Source organism: Puma concolor, chromosome B4 (genome assembly GCF_028749965.1).
Source record: "Puma concolor isolate L17-30 chromosome B4, mPumCon1.1.hap2, whole genome shotgun sequence".
Taxonomy (NCBI): domain Eukaryota; kingdom Metazoa; phylum Chordata; class Mammalia; order Carnivora; family Felidae; genus Puma; species Puma concolor.
The window spans coordinates 15,660,246-15,675,168 of record NC_141673.1 but is presented as its reverse complement, the minus strand read 5'-3'; the positions used below and the strand labels follow the sequence as shown (position 1 = coordinate 15,675,168).

At 37.8% G+C, this 14,923-nt stretch overlaps 1 protein-coding gene across 5 annotated transcripts in view; it reads right to left on the bottom strand.

The window, feature by feature from the left end:
• The window catches only part of LOC147578931 (uncharacterized), a 55,375-nt gene extending 40,465 nt beyond the window's left edge, over positions 1-14,910 (bottom strand). For 4 of the 5 annotated variants that reach the window (XR_015253355.1, XR_015253356.1, XR_015253357.1 and 1 more), the window contains exons 1-2: positions 14,595-14,910; positions 8,679-8,815 (exon numbers count right to left, since the gene is read on the bottom strand). The gene's annotated coding sequence lies outside the window, so the exon portion shown is untranslated. The remainder of the gene's footprint in view (positions 1-8,678; positions 8,816-14,594) is intronic. The other variant, XR_015253360.1, reaches the window with a different exon arrangement.
• Between the last annotated feature and the right edge of the window lie 13 nt (positions 14,911-14,923).

Here is a 14,923-nt window from a genome sequence, read left to right as displayed (position 1 = left end):
ATTTATAGAAGAAAACACAGGAAGTAAGCTCCTAGACATTGGTCTTAGCAATGATTTATTAGATTTGACACCAGAAGTAGGGCAATAAAAGCAAAAATAAACAAGTGGGACTACAAAAAACTAAAAATCTTCTGTACAGCAAAGGAAACCACCAACAAAATGTAAAGGCAACCTATGGATTGGGAGAAAATATTTACAAATCATATGTCTGATAAGGAATTAATAATAAAAATATAAAGAATTCATACAACTCAATAGAAAAACAAACAATCTGATTTTTTAAATGGGCAGAGAATCTGAAGAGACATTTTTCCAAAGAAGGCATGTAGATGGCCAACAGGTACATGAAAAGATGCTCAACGTCACTAATTATCAGGGAAATGCAAATCAAAACTACAATGAGATAATGACCTCACACCTATTAGAATGGCTATTACCAAAAAGACAAGAACTAACAAGTGTTGCCAGAGATATGGAAAATAGGAACCCCTGGGCACTGCTGGTGGGAATATAAATTGGTGCAGCCACTATGGAAAACAGTATAGAGCTTCCTCAAAAAATTAATAGAACAACCATGTGATTCAGCAATTCCACTATGGATATGTATTAAAGAAAACAAAATCACCATCTCAAAAAGATATCTGCACCTCCATATTCAGTACAGCATTATTTACAATAGCCAAGACAAGGAAACAATCTTTGTGTCCATCAATGGATAAAGAAAATGTGGTATATATGTACAATGGAATACTATTCACCCATAAAAAAGGAAATTCTGTCATATGGAACTTGAGGGCATTATGATAAGTGAAATAAGTCACAAAGAAAAAGACAAGTATCATGATCTCACATGTGGAATCTGAAGAAAAAAAACATAAAACAAACAAAAAGCAACTCATAGAGAACAGATTGGCGGTTGCCAGAGGTGGGGGTGGGAGGTGAGGGGCAGACAAATGGGTAAAGGTGGTCAAAAGGTACAAACTTCCAGTTATAAGATAAGTAAGTCCTGGGATGTAATGTATGGCATAGTGACTATAGCTAACAATACTGTATTGCATACTCAAAAGTTGCTGAAAACGTAGATCTTAAAAAGTTCTCCTCACAAGAAAAAAAAAATGTATGTGTGGTGATGGATGTTTACTAAACTTACTGTGGTAAACATTTTACCATATATATGTATATTGAATATTATGTTGTATACCTAAAATGAATACATTACATGTCAGTTATATCTCAGTTTTAAATAGGGATTTGCCTTTTCTGGAAATTTTACATCAATGAGATCATACAATATGCGGTCTTTTGTATCTGGATTCTTTTACAAGTGGAAAACATTACTGAGGAATGTTGAAGCATGTAACTAATCATATGTGTTAGATTCACTGGCAGAGGCAACCATAGGAGGTAGTGATAAAAATTATGAAAAATAGAATATGAAAGTAAGCCTGATAAATTATGAAAATCTGGACTTCACAGTAAGCCTGATAAAGAATTATGAAAAAGATGATGTCAGAGAAAGCTCAATTAACCTAACAGAAATTGAAAAACTGTTTCTGTTTATTAAAAGTGATGATGTATAACAACTGTAGCTTTAATTCTAGATACATAGAACTAAAAACCCACTATAGCTTTGTAGTCATTTGTGTGTAACTTGTATGCATTCTGGCATTTTTTTGCTCCATAATAAAATTATCTAATTGTACATTTATGAACTGGCATGTTCCTTTAGGTCTCAATTTCTCATTTCTCCTACATCCATGGCATGTTTTTGAGGTTCATGTGTGTTGCGGCAGCTATCGGTAGTTTGCTCCTTTTTACTGCTGAACAGTACTCCATTGTATGAATATGCAGTCTAGTCTTATTATCCCTCATAGTTATTTTCTATAAAATAACTTCAAACACTAAATTTAGTGAATACAGAATTATTGACCCTAGGGGAAATGCAGGGTTAGGTTCCTGCAACATGTCATTTCATCAACTAATAATATATAACCTTGGTTTGCGTTTCTGTTTAAAGACACCATATTTAATATATATTGTTGATTCATTAACATTGAACTCATGGCAAACAAGCACTGTAACTCATGCCTGAATGAAGCTTATCTAACAAATGTATTTTTTCCACAAGGTACATCACAATCTTTTTGTGCTTGGGAATCATCAACAAAAAGCACAAAAAAATGTGAAAAATGGGGCACTAAATAGACTGTAAAAGAACAATTGTGTACAGGAAGAGAGTTGAAACAAGGAGGCAGAGGTTCCCTTTCCTGATCTCAGCTGGGAACGCATTTGTTGGGTGATTCAAATTTTCTGCAGCTCTGCACATGTGCATATCCAAGAACGGCCGGGAAACTCCTGTTGATTTTGGGGTTACAAAGAAGTTTTAGCAAGTACCAAATTTGCAAATGAAGAATCCATGAATAATAAGAATTGACCACTATATTTTGTTGATCTATTCACCAGTTGATGAACAGTTGATTATTTCTACATTTAGGCTATTATGAATAATGTTGCTATGAACATTTGCGTACAAGTCTTTGTGAAAATATTTGCTTTTATTTCTCTTGGACGAATACCTAGAAGTTGAATTGCTAGGTCATATGGTACATTTGTTTACCTTTTTTAAGAGACTGCCAAACTGTTTTCCAAAGTGGTTGCACCATTTTATACCCCCACCAGCAATGTCTGAGGGTTCCAGTTTCTTTATGGCTATAGCAAAATAGCCATAGGTTATAGCTTATCTTTCGATTATAGACATTTTAGCGTGTGTGAAGTGGTATCTCATTATAGGTTTGATTTACATTTCCCTAATGACCAATGATTTTGTGCATCTTTTCATGTACTTATTAGTCATTCATATATATTTTGTGTTGAAATGCTGATTAAAATATTTTGCTTATTTTTAAATTGGGGCATTTTTATTTTTGTTATTAAAGTTATTAAGATATTTCTATATTCTGGTTACAAGTCCTATATCAGATATATGATTTACAAATATTTTCTCTGGTTTGTCTTTTTATTTCAGTGGTGTTTCATGAAGTGCAAAAGTTTTAACTTTTGATTAAGTCTAGTTTATCAATTTTATCTTTTCTGGAAGTGATTTTGGTGTTATATCTAAGTGATTTTGGTATTGTACTTTATCTAACCCAAGATCGTAAGGATCTTATGTTTTCTTCTAGAAATTACATTTTTTATCTTTTAAACTCCAATGACTTTATTGAGCAAATTTTCTCTAAATAATTATATATCAGTCAAAATGGAGATTTTAATTTTTTTCAGAAAAAACATATTTTAAAATTTTGCTTATAAATATTTGTATGTTCCAATGTTTTGCTTTTCTTCTTAGGGGCTAATTAAGTATGTTGCCTGTCTTCTATTATCTGCCATTTGCTCCATAGTCTTTTGTGTATCTTTCTTTTATTCTGTTTCATCTGTTCTTTTTTCATTTCTAATCTCTGTACCCCTTACTTGGGCTTTCAGTCATGCTTAGTCTTCCTTGTGCTTCTTATAATTTAGTCCTTATTTTTTGTAATTTTTTTCTCTTGTTTCTTCTTTGATTATCTATCTATCTATCTATCTATCTATCTATCTATCTACCTACTTATTTATTGGGTCGGGCAGAGAGAAAGGGAGAGGCAGAATCCTAAGTAGGCTCCATACTGTTAGTGCAGAGTCCAACATGGGGCTGGAACCCAAGAACTGTGAGATCATGACCTGAGCCAAAATTCAAGAGTCAGATGCTTAATCAACTGACCCACCCAGGCACCCCTGATACCTATCACTTAATGCTTCACCCCCTCCTATCATCTAGCTATCACCTCCTGTTATCTGGCCATTTCTTTCCTGAGCTCTTCTACTTTTGCTGTGTGTTTTCCCTTCTTATATTCAATTAAAGCATTGAGTTTCTGAATATTCATGTGGAGATGTTGGGTAATCATTTTCTTTTGCTTTGGATCAACATTTTTCTGTTAAGTCTGTCTTCAAGGGAATTTTGCTGCTCTTTTTCATCATTTTCTTACAGTATCATTGTAAGAATGTCTTTTTTTAAAATTGTATTTGAATTATTAGTTATATACTCCTAAGGAGGTTAGAGGAGGGTAACTTCTAGGTTTTTCACTACAAAATAGGTTTGTCACAAAAAACCTTCCTCATAAAGTAACATTAGAGCAGACCTGAAGGAAGTGAGGTGGAAGCCAGAAATCCCAAGCATTCTAGGAGAGAGAATAGCAAGTATGAAGTCCCTGAGGGAGAATAATACTTAACATGTTTAGAAAACAGGGGGTGCCAATCTGGCTGGAGTAGAGTGTTTGAGGAGGCAAGAATAGAAGATAAAGTCAAGGTGCAGGATAGGGGGAAAGGGTACATACAGTTCCCACAAGGCCTTTGAAGGAACTGAAAGGATTTTGGCATTTACTCTGAATAAGAAGGGAAGTCATTGGAAGATTTTGAGTGAGAAGCTGACATGATCTGATTGAAATCTGAAAAGGGTAACTCTGAATACTTTGTTAAGAAATGACTATATGGGTGCAAGGGTGAGAATGGGTGCAAGGAGACTAGTTAGGAGGCTACTGCAATAGTTCAGGAGACAAATGATGGAGATCTGGACCACAGTGGTAGCAATGGAAATGGTGAGAAATGATGGGACTCAGAATACATTTTGAAGGTAGAGATAACAATTTCCCCAAAGACTGGATATGAGCTATGAACAAAAGTGAGCACTCAAGATGACTCCAAGGTTTTTGAACTGAACAACTAGAAGGATGCAGTTGTCATCAACGAAGTTGGAAAAGACTGATGGAAGATGAGGTTTGAGAGGCAAGTTCAGGAATTACGGTTTGGACATTAACTTTGAAATTCCTGTTATACATCTTCACTGGGGACTTCTAGCAGACAATTGCTTGTACATACAAGCCTGGAGTTCAAGGAAGAAGTATGGACTAGAGATATTAATTTAGGAGTAATCGGCATTTATATAATATTTAAAGCCATAATGCTAGAACTAGATGAGTAATTGAAGTGACTCAATCTAGGGGGTCACTTTTGATTAAGGTATCTGAAGCTTGAGCCCTGGGACTCAATGTTTAGAAGTCAGAATGAGAAGGCACTAAAACACAAGATTCATCTGGAGCCCGAAACACCAGTGAAGACCTAGTAGCGAGCCTAAGAACCCACTCACACATCAGCCAACTCTTCTACATTGCCATGAGGTCGTGTACAACAAACAGCCTCTTGGGAAGCAGAATGGTGGGGAAGATCACCCTGAAAGACTAAGAATTTATCACTAAAGAAGCTAAATCAACCCTTCCTATGGAAAGAGACTGATTTACATATAATAACTGGCAATTTGTGATTTTTTTGCCTGCCATTAAAGGGTATCAAAGCATCAAGGCAAGTTATAGGAATGGAGTGCTATATGTTTTACATATTTGGCTATAGTATGAAAAATTTAAATTCTGCTATATTGATTAACAATTCAACCAAAGACATCTATGTTCCTCAGCCCCTCAAAAGTTCTGACAGCCCCAGTAGATCCAATTTACTCCCAGGCCTCAATAGCCTGAAGGGAGAAGATGTTGTGCCTTCAACTGTCCACCACAATACAAATGGCTACTATATACTGAGTACTTACTTTGTAGGTGAGCAGTTTAATACATTGCTACTTGATCATTATAATCTTAGGAGATGAGGACTATCAGTCTACATTTTAGAGATTAGGGAAAAGAAGCCCAGGCAAGTAACCTGACCAAAGTGGTAGAATCACGATTAAAATCCAAGTCTAATTACAGTACCTGGACTTTGATTCACCGTATCATACTGCCTAGTCACATCACCTTGAAACTTATGTTTAATCTACTCAAGGCTCCAGGAATCTTGAGGGAAGTAGGGAGGGGCATAATTAAGGCAACCCAACAGAGACCAACTGAGCCAAGGGGGTTGGGAGTCATATCTTTTATAAGCGTAGAGGCACTGACAGATATATCTTGCTCAAATTTTGTCACTTCTATAATCCATCTTCCTAAGAAGCAATGGGCTGTGGGACTAGTGGTCTATTTTGGGACTATTAACTAGCACAGAGGCTCTGAAAAGCTAATTAATCTCTTGGCAAATAAATGACTAGACCCCATGTAAGGATGTGCCCTCAAAGCAAGGAAAGAAAGTAGGTCAAGGAGTCAGATAACAAATTTTAGCTTGGCAGTTTTAGATCTAGGGAGAGATTAATGTTGGCTCCTTCACACTTTGGTGAAGGATTTGTGGTTACTTCCCTCAAATTCTATGTGCATATACATGACAGATTTCAAAAGCTGCCCTAAAACAGGGTTTCCCCCTCCTGGCACTCATTTGCCTTTGCATATTGTTTGATATTACTATTTCATGTTAGGAGAAACCCATCTTCCCTGGTTACAGAGGACTTGATTTAAGATGCTAGATATCCTCAGATTTTTCCTCACCTACAAAAGAGGGACCATACACTTTATAATGCATACAGTATTGCCTAAATCATAGGTGGAAAGTTGTTCCCAAACACAGGCCAAACTGAGAGGCTCTCTTACTGTAGTTCACACAAATCCCAGACAAACCATACTGTGTTGTGGGGTCACATGTAAAATGTTAACTCCGTAAATCTCCCTTCTCATGGTAAACATACATGCTCTTTCAACCTGACTATTGCAGATGACAACAAAGACCCATGGTTCAACTTTGGATTGCTTTACTGTGTTGTTTGTTTGTTTGTTTTTAAGCTCCACCTTGCCCATCTTCACCAATTGCCATTTAACTCTTTACCATTGAAAAAACTTTTGCCAGGTGAATTCTGCTAGCATTTTGGGTGCTTGCTCCAAGGTGAAGTATTTCAATACTAGTTCACTTCATGGGTCTAACATCCATACTGGATGTGGGTGGAAAATAGTAATCATTCCACTCTGCCTATTTATAAGTATCCAGCTCAAGCCCTTATAAAAGTAGGCACTTAATATCTTATTAAATATAAATATATTTATATTAAATATAAATAAAATCTTATTAAAGATAGCTTCCTCCCCCTTCCTATCCTAGAAACTTTCTGCAGGCCATATCCATACCTATCTTTTCTGCATTTGTTTAGTCCTCATTTTCTGACCCTCATTTTGGCATTTATTTGTATTATTTTTTAATGTTTCATAAATGCTTAATGTTCCTACTATGTCTTGCCTTAAGAGTGTAAACTACATAGGGATAAGATTTATGTCACCTGTCCTCTAGTGTTAGACACATGATGGTATGTAAGAAATGCCCAATGTTTTGGTAGATTCTGGCTACAAGAGACAAAGGCTACAGTTCCAAGTAATCAGAGAGACTATCAAAAGAGAAACCAAAGCCAAACAGCCCATAGGAAGAGCAGGGCCTGAAGCAGAATCAGGCTGTGGATACTTAGCATTCTACCACTTTACAGGGTAGAACCAGGAGTAGAAACCAGATTCAAACTGAAACACTTAGGTTATTTTTCATGGGTATATAGACTTAAGTTCCAATAATTCTAGTAGGTAAGCTAGTTTGAAGCTAATCTGGTAAGGGGTATGGAAAGATAATGAGAGTGGAAATGAGAGAGAATTCTTAAAAAAAAAAAAAGGCTAGAAATGAGAGTGAAAAAACCAGTGAATAGCTTCCTCAACCATAGAGAGCCTACCAGTTCATGGTTATAGACCCTCATGAGGTCTGGTTACTCTTACTGGCCTTGCCTTCCATGAGCTGTCTATACAGTTATCTTCCCAATTCTACATCCTCTTTTTTTTTTTTTTTTTTTTGGACTCTAGCTTAAGTGGGTTTCTCTTTCTCATAACAAAATGATCCCTTTCCAGAAACCAATTTCCTATGATAAAATGGTTCCTCACTAAGATTACAATACAGCAATAATCTATTAAAGCACCCACATTATTTAAACCTTACCACAAATTTTATTAACATTGGTTGTTTACTTTTCAATAATTGATGTCACTCCTTTTTGGAACTATTGGGAAGAGAGAACATAATTTATATGTACAAATTGTAGCCTGTGCTGTCTCTTCTGACCATGGAGGGATTAGGGGAGAGATTGCAAAAAATGCAGACTACACTGGGCTTGGGAACATTCTAAGTCATAGAGAGACAAACCTTCAGTGGCTGGAAGAGGAAAAGATCAAATTTGGCAACTGACAAAAGAAATAAGAGAGAATCTATAAATAATATAGACTCTCTGTCCCAGGTCTAGGGTAGCAGACTTGGAGAGAATTGCAGAACTGAAAACAGAACTGGCAAATGTCAAGAAGGAACTTGAATTCAGGGCTAAAATATGGGATGGAGATTCTTCTTTACAGTTCACTATAGCTGAGCAGGAAGAAGAGATGCTAGGGGAAATTTGATGATGTGGAGTTCCTAACTAGGAATACATAAATTAAAGATGACTTTATGAAAGATATGAAAGTACAACTGGTTGACTCCAAGGACCTACCAGATATGAAATGCTTGACTCCCAAATTTTTCTCCTTCAGGAAAAAGTTTCTTGACTTATGGATTCTGCCAAAGAATTCTTGTCAAGAAACTTCAGGAAAACAAAGACAACAGTTGCTACTGATATTGGAAGAGTTGGTAGATAAACTAACCTGGCTCACTAAGACCCTTTAAACAGACAGCTCTATGGCAGTCTGATAAAGTTTCATACTCACCCAGGGAATTATAAGCGAGGCTGAATTCTACAAGTGAAACTGGAAGGTTTCCAGGTACTGTGCAGTCTTCTGCAAGTGCCTCTTTGAAGAAGCCTGGAGCACTTAAAGCAGGATGAAGACTCTGGCCACTACTGTCACTGTAGAAATGGAAAATGAGAAAGCCCATCAAAAAGAGGCCTTCTGAGCTCAATTGGGTGAGGTCCAGGATGGGCCATTAGCATAAACTATGAAATTAATCTCAAATTAATCCACCTGTATCTCTGCTAGATCTTTACATCATATAATAGAGTTTACAAAAGTCTTAGCACATTTTAAATCATTCTTAAACTAGATATCTACCTGAAAGAAATGAAAACATGTTTACACAAAAACCTGGACATACATTTTATAATATCCAAAAACTGGAAACAATCTAAGTGCCTTTTAATTGGTGAATGGGTAAGCAAATATTCTCAACTTCACTCCCCTTCCCTAGGTCCAGAGGAGAGCAGTCACTTATGATCCTAAAGGGTAGTACTTCATGGCATTCCCACTTCATGGGCAGCCCTTTAGTAACACAACCTAAGTTCAAAGATGCTCAATTTGCTTCTGTGTTTTTTGCCTACTTGCTCACAACACTTGACCAGTGTTGGCTACTTTCTGCTCTCAAAAGCCTTTACCTCTACAGTACAGCATTAGGAACCTCATTTGTGCAATAAATATGTTCCTGCAAAGCTATAAATCAAAGGTTTTGAAATACAATTATATTTTCCCAAAGTTCTTAGTTTCAGAGATGTTTTGTCTTAGTGATTGATCATTAGTTGGCAATAACTTTCCAGTTTTAAGTTATCCACTATAAACCAAGTAGTTCCTCATTTGTACGAAAACATTACAATGTACTCTGAAGTTACTCTACAAGAAAGAAAGTACAAGTTCTTTCAAAATGTGGATTACACACTAATGAGTTATCATTTTTTTTTTAAGATTTAGAATTTAATTATCAGGCAACCTACAGTTACTGTCTTCATATTCATGGTGCCCTTTGGCCCTACCTCATCTCAACTTTTTTTTCCCATTTCAAAAGACATCTTTTGAAAATCAGGCTTATTGAGATATAATTTACACACAATAAAATTGCTATTAGTGTACAGCTCTATGAATTTTGAAAGATGCAACATGAAACCCACACAACACTCAAGATAAAGAACAGTTCCATCATCCCCAAAAGCCCCTTGAGCCTCTTTGTAGTCAATACTTCCCAACTCCCAAGCAACCACTGATCTATTATAGTTTTGGCTTTTATGAATGTCATATAAATGGAAGATCAGTATGTAGATTTTTGAATTTGCATCTATCACTTAGAATAATACATTTGAGATTAATTTATGTTGTTGTATCAGTGGTTTGTTCCTTTCATTGATAAGCAGATTCCATGGTATGTGTATGTACGTATGTATATGTATGTATATATATATGTATGTATATGTGTGTGTGTGTGTGTGTATCACTATTTGTTCATCCATGTACCAATTAAAAGGTAGTTTCTAGTCTTTGTCTATTATAAAATGTGTGTCCAGGTTTTTGTGTAAGCATGTTTTCATTTCTCTTGGGTAAATATCTAGGAATGGGATTGCTAGGTCATATGGTAATCTTATGTTTAACTTTACAAGAAAATGCCAAACTGTTTATTCAAGTGTCTATTATTCTGCAGTCCCACCAACAATGTCTGGGAGTTCTAATTGCTACACATCTTCAACAACACTTGGAATTATTTTTATTTTGACCAAGCAGTGACATTTCATTGCGGTTTTGATTTGCATTTCCCTAATGACTAATGATGTTGAGTATCATTTCTTGTGTCATCCATATATGTCCAACAGTGATTGTTCAACTATGCCAATGTTTTAAAAACTGGTTTACTTTTTATTGAGTTCTAGGAGTTCTTCATATATTCTGGATACAGTCACTTATAAGATATGTGTTTTGCAAACATTCTCAGTCTGTTACTTTTCACTTTCTAAACATCGTAGTACAAAGATCAGAGTTTTTATAAATTAAATTTTTAATGGATTATGCTTTGAGTGTTGTAGCTAAGAAATTTTTTGCCTAACCCAGGATCACAAAGATTTTGTCTTCCTCTAAAAGTTTTATAATTTTACATTTAGATTTATGATCTATTTTGAGTTATTTTGTATATGGTGCAAGGTATAAGTTGACAGGTTGAAGTTCTCTTTTTTTCTTGAAAAATAATGTCCAATTATTCCAGCATTTTGTTCTTTTCACTATCTTTTGGTAAGTTTCCATTTAGCAGACAACTCTATATATAATATACAGAAAGGAAGGAAATCCTCTAGCTTTGGTGTCACAATCCTATGGCAGGAGATGGGAGGACAGTTCCCACTTTCTTTGGCATGAAATGCATAAGTAATGAGTAATGAGCTCAATAGATATGCATAGTATAGGACAGTCCATAAAGAACTGTCAATACTCTGTAGCCAGAGATCACCAGGAACACACCAGTGGTTGAATCAGTTGAGCTTATTATTCATCCCAGCAAGGGAAAGCACAAAATGGGGAACAGTGAGGCATCTCAGTAAGAGGGTAATAGAAAGGACTTACATTAAGGTTTGGGTTTGTGTTAGGTGATTTGGGGGACTTTGCTTTAAATTGGATGCTGTGAAGAAGCAGGGGTAATTCTATGATTGGGTATTTTAATAAATCTTATGTAGAAAGAGGGAAGGTTAGCACAAGGCTAAAGCTGTCACTGGTAAAGAAGTAACAGCCACTCACATTAGTTTGATATCTTCAGTTTTTGTATTCCATTTGGTGGTGTGGATAAAGTTCATGTTTTTGTCTGTGTTCAGACATGGTTATGGAGTAGTCTTATTTTTGTCCTGATCCATCATGATCATGGGAGTAGCCTTTTCTGATGTTGATGTTCTCTGAAACTGTTCCACAGGATATATCAAGGAAGGCTTACCTATGGCAGGCCAGCTCCCAGCAACACTAAGACCTGGCTGATAGCACCAGGTCAGCCACTTAATATCAAAGATTGGTCAAAGTTGTTGAGAACTTAGGCCATAGATTCAGACAAAAAAAAAAAAAAAAAAAAAAAAAACAAAAAACAAACAAAAAAACAAAAAAAAACCCCACGTTTGATCTGCTCTTTATTGGCTGTGGGCCCTTGGGTAAATTAGCTAACTTCTTTATGGCTCCGTTTCCTCATATGAATATAAGAATAATCACAGTGCTTGATTGCCTTATTGGACTGTTAGGAAAGATGAGATATGACAAGAAAAACTTGTCAAACAAATCTTGGTTATTATTATTGTATCACAGAAAAGGTTAAGAAGGCTACTGGAACACAAAAAGGAAAACCAAGAATAGTCCAGGTAATTGTGCCAGAAAGTCAAAGAGCAGTAAGAACGTGAGACTAGAGAAGCAAAATAATTTACATTGGATGACAATCTATAAAAAGCTATAAACTGTCCAGCTCATTTCAAAATGCCAGGATAATACATTAATAAAAACATTCATAAAAGCATTAAAAATACAAAAACATTCATAAAAACAAGGAATATAGGAAAATATGTAGATCTTATACCAAATGATTTGCCATTTAAATGAGTTCATATAGAAACACTGAGTGGTTGATAACAATGAAACCTATTATGTGCATATAGTAGGAGATAGATTCATGTGATGGATAGAAAGTTGGATTGGGATCCCTTTCAACTTCAATGCTTATAAATAATTTACTTCTTCCTTTCATATTTCTGATGTACAGCTTGCTCCTTACTGGCCCTTACTTTTTGAACACCACATCTTGGTAAGCATGCAATGTCACATCTAATTTGTAGTTTTTCAGTAATGCAGAAGGCTCTCTGTATGTAACCAATTAGAGGAAAACTTAACCATTTAAGAGACTGGATAATTGATACAGGCTGCATTAAGAATTTGTTTCATTAAAAGTTATTGCCTGAAGGCTCTAAGGATTCATCATCTTAAGACATACAATCTTTCAAAATAACACCTGGAAATAGTTTCATTTTACTAATCTGAGAGTGGGATTTCATAGAATGGGAATCAAGATCTGAATGGATTCAGTCTATAAAATGAAGAGGGCCGGACTTTCTTGAGGCTCCTTTCTGCTGCACCAAGGCACCCCAAACCAAGATAGCATCCTTCTATAAAAGCCATTCTAACAAGATAATCTTTATTTTCATTTTAGAGCTAGGGGTGGGTGGGCACGGAGTGGTGCTATTCATTTTTACAGGTTTGAAAACTGAGGAAATAAGAAATGATTAGTGTCAGCCTTACAAGAAATACACTGGCCGTTTTATAAGGTTCTGTCATCTCACAACCTCCCAAAGAGCTCCCCTACATCTTGGTTGGCTTATGAGACGGTTTTATTTATTTATTTATTTATTTATTTATTTATTTATTTATTTATTTATTTTTTTATGAGACGGTTTTAAACCACTGATGTGGCTTATGGCTTTAATAACTCTAAAAATGTACAATCTCCCAGGAGATTGTTTTTATTAATCGGTTTTATTAATCATTTATACTTTAATAATGATTAAATTCTCTTGCAGAGAGAAAGAAGTCAAGGGAAGAACAGTGTAAGTATGCAATTCGTAATTCTGCCTAGCTTTCACTCTGGAAGTCAGGTGTTAAGGACTGAGGTTTCTGTGACAGTAAGAAAATAGAGTAGGTATCCAACTCTTCACATGTTGGGTAAACACCACAATCCACAGAGCTTGCTAATCGTCCAAATCGTATTTTAAAGTGAAATTATTATTTAATTTCCCCTTTTAAGTTCTGGAAAACTAAAATATCTTGACAGTCTCAGAACAATGGTCTAAGTGGATGTGATTCTATGCTTTGATAAATCAATGGGTAGGCTGAAACCACAAACTATATGTAGTCTGCTACATTTGACCTGGATCAAAGTCATCTTCTTCCAGGATTCTTTCCTTGGTTCGAGTGTCCTTTTCTGAGCCTGGTCAACGGTTACTATTCAGTTGCATCACTCGGATTGCTTTGCATTCGGGGCGGGGAGGGAAAAGCCAACACAAACACTGGGTGAGGTTATTTGCTGGTTGCTTCGCGTGTGTTTTGTCTCGCTGACTAGACTCAGGGAGGATCTCACACTTGTATAGGAATTCACATTTTGTAAGGCCCTCTCCTGCCCACCATCTCTTTGCAGTGTCTCAAAAAACCTACGATGGACTTAACTGTCATCTTCACTTGAAGGTGTAAGGAGAAGGGCGAAGAAAGGTGAATGGAGACCATTTGCCCAGGCCAGTGAGCGGCCTTTGCGCCACTATCCCTTTTGGTCTTCGCAACACCTGTGACGTGCATCCTACGACCCCTAGTCTGAAGCAAGGTGGGACGCCTCCCTCGCAAGTCCTCCCAGAGCCACACGCTTCTCCACACCTTCCAGAACGGCAGGCAGGCAGGCAGGCAGGGCTTCCGCCGAGGCGGGGAGGCTAGGAGAGGAACCCCGCTAGTCAGCAGGAGGCGAGGGAGCCGCGCGAAACCCGGTTTCCAACTTCACCGCTCACCACCAAACGCCCGCTCTCCCCATTCAATTTCGAGTGCCCGGCCAGCCCTCAGCACTGCAGCAAGCCGGGCGATGGCCACGAACCACAGCAGCTCTCACGGCCCACAAACTCAATTCCGGGGCAGAGAGCGTTCTAATAATAACAACAGTGATAAGTGAGCAACGCCCTTCTCGTCACCCCTGTCACCTGGACAGTGAGGGCGCGCCGAGAGCCCCACAGGCAAGGGCTGACAGAAGGCCCAGTTCGTCAATCTAAGGAGGGGAAGCAGGGAAGGGAGGAAGGTTGAGGCCCCTGGGCCAAGAAAGGGGCAGAGAAATTAGCGACTGTCCCACCGTCCCTAGTGCAAAGGTTCTGAATTCCGACCGACCGTTACTCGTGGAGGAATGAAAGCTTCGCGAAACCGCTGGGCGAACACTTGGGGTTTGAGGACCGCCGACTGCGCGTTCCCTGGGCTCCGCGCCCCTCGCCTGATCTGATTGGACGCCGGAGGAAAGGGGGCGGGAGGCCCCAGGGCAAGGCGCGCGCGCAGGCGGGCCAGGGGTTCCAGCGGAGGCACCCATGGGGCCAAGGGGCGGGAGCAGGACGCGGGGGCGTCGCGCGTGCGCGCGTTCTGAGGCGGCTGGCTGGGGGCTGCTGGGAGGGCAGGGCAGTTCGAGAAATGGGTGGGTGTGTGCCGGGTGGGCGCGGGCGGGGCCT